Here is a 2,500-nt window from a genome sequence, read left to right on the forward strand (position 1 = left end):
CACAACCAAAACCACAACCACAACCACAACAACAATAACAGCAACAATAACAGCAACAACAACAGAAACAGCAACAACAACAACAACAACTGCAATAACAACAATAATAACAATAACAATATCAATAACGACAGCAGCAGCAGCAGCAGCAACAGCAACAGCAACAGCAACAGCAACAGCAACAGCAACAACAACAACAACAACAATAACAACAACCCTCCACGTAACATGCAGCAGAGGATAATTGCAGACTTGATTATTTCGAGACTCGTGTCTCCTTTGGCGGCGGTGGTGGCGTAATCGGAAGCATGCTGGTCTCCTGGCGTAGGCTCCTCATGCCCCCCCCCCCTTACCGACGTTGTTCTTAGGTGGAGAGGGAATCCGCCGTTCTTATTGTCTATAGTCGAAGTCGCCAGTTGCTAACTAGAAGCTGCACTGCCCCATATAATCCTCAAACCAATTCATGAAAAGCACTATGTGAAAATGAATTTGTTATCGGTACATACAAAGCTCACTCGAGCTTTTACAAGCACTTGGTGAAGCTGGAACAAGCTGTACCAATCAAAACTTCGTCCTCATATAATGCTGTTCCTGAATTTCTTGCCGGCAATTGTCTTTCTCCTTCACTCCTTAAACCTCCGATAAAGGAGAGTCAAATTCATCTCCTTTCGAGGGCCAATTATGCACCTGATTATGCTTTCAAAGGCCATTAAAAAATTTGGTAAGTAACTACTGCCAAGAGTGAAATTCACTTCTTATTTTTCTGGCAATTATAATATGAAATAGTATCACTGTCATATAAATAAAAGAGTTTTTATTATGTCTCGTCTTTCCAGTTCAGTATCTTCAAAAATTGGAACAATCAACCCAAGTTAAAAAAAAAGAAAAAAATTCTTGTCATCTCACGGGCTATTTATGACCCTCTGCGGACCACGAGTTTGACTCTCTTGCACTAATACTTCCTTCTCACTTGTCCAAAGAAACGCTTAACCCATTGATAATTATCGCAGGTTTTCTTAGCGTAGTAAAATCATATGACAGTAGCCAGAATAAAACATATGTTGACCATAGCAAACAAAAGTCTTGATACTAACCGTTAACGCTAAAACAATCACAGTTTTTAATTCTCTCAATATAAGAAATTCTATGATGTAAAATTCTCTACCAACCATTTACGTATACACGTGTGTATACATGTATAATGTAAGTATACGTGGTTAGACACATGTATATAATATATATATATATATATATATATATATATATATATATATATATATATAGTGTGTGTATGTGTGTGTAATATGTACATGAACAGTCAGGAGCAAAAGTTTTGACCCTCTTAGAGTTTTTCATAATATAGAATTGAAACTCCTTGTCTGACAATTGTATTTTATTCATTAAAATTTTTTGCATAACTTTAAGTTATATATTACAAAGTCAAATACATCACGTACTCGACAAAAAATCTTATTGACGCTGTGATAATAATAGCGTTGGTCAAAACTTTTGCTCGTGACTGTCCATGTTCAAGATTTAATTAAAGTTACATGTACGAGTAGGCTTAAATTTTTTCTTTCAGTTTTCTATGTACAACTGTCGAAGAATTTTTTACACTTTATTTTTCAGTCATGGAGTAGGGGAAGGGGGCACCACATATATCCATTCATCCATCCCCATCATCCATCCTATTCACTCCATTCAACCTATTCACGTGACAGACGACCACTGTTACCAGATTGAAAATAATATGCCGAAATATTGTAGGTCCATAACCTCTACAGTGACATCATCGGCTTAAGCACATGGCCCCCGACAACAACGTCATGATCCCTCCCATCCATCGTGACGTCATTATTGTCGTCTCTACATTTCTCGCACGCGCTCAGACGTGTGCCGTCTAGAGTGTACGTGGGCTCTTGATTGTATGAAGAAGAAGAAAAAAATAGAGGTAAAGGTATTAAAAAAGGAGAATAAGAAGAGGGACAATGTATTATCATTTGAGAAAAGAGTGTTCGGGTATTTTTCTGAGGAAAGGTGAAATGAAATATATGTTAGGATAAAAGATAGAGCTATGTATAAAACTGTATGACCATATGTATATGAATGTATATGCATATGTATGTATATGTGTATATGTATATGTATATGTGTATGTATATGTATATGTATATGTATATGTATATGTATATGTATACGTATTTGTATATATGTATATGTATATGTATATGTATAAGTCTATGTATATACATATGTATATGTATATGTATATGTATAAGTCTATGTATATACATATGTGTATGTATATGCATTTGTGTGTATTTTGTGTATTTGTATGTCCAAGTATATATATGGACATGTCTATGTACGTGTTTGTGTACGAGTGTGTGAATGTGTATGTGTACGTACACGTATGTGTGTATATCTAGTGGCCGTCACCTATGTGCTTGGACTGCTGGTGCAGGTAACAGTCACTGCTGGGAACCGGAGAGAAGTGCGG

This window comes from Oratosquilla oratoria, chromosome 6 (assembly GCF_046742065.1).
Source record: "Oratosquilla oratoria isolate Oo_2021 chromosome 6, ASM4674206v1, whole genome shotgun sequence".
Taxonomy (NCBI): Eukaryota; Metazoa; Arthropoda; class Malacostraca; order Stomatopoda; family Squillidae; genus Oratosquilla; species Oratosquilla oratoria.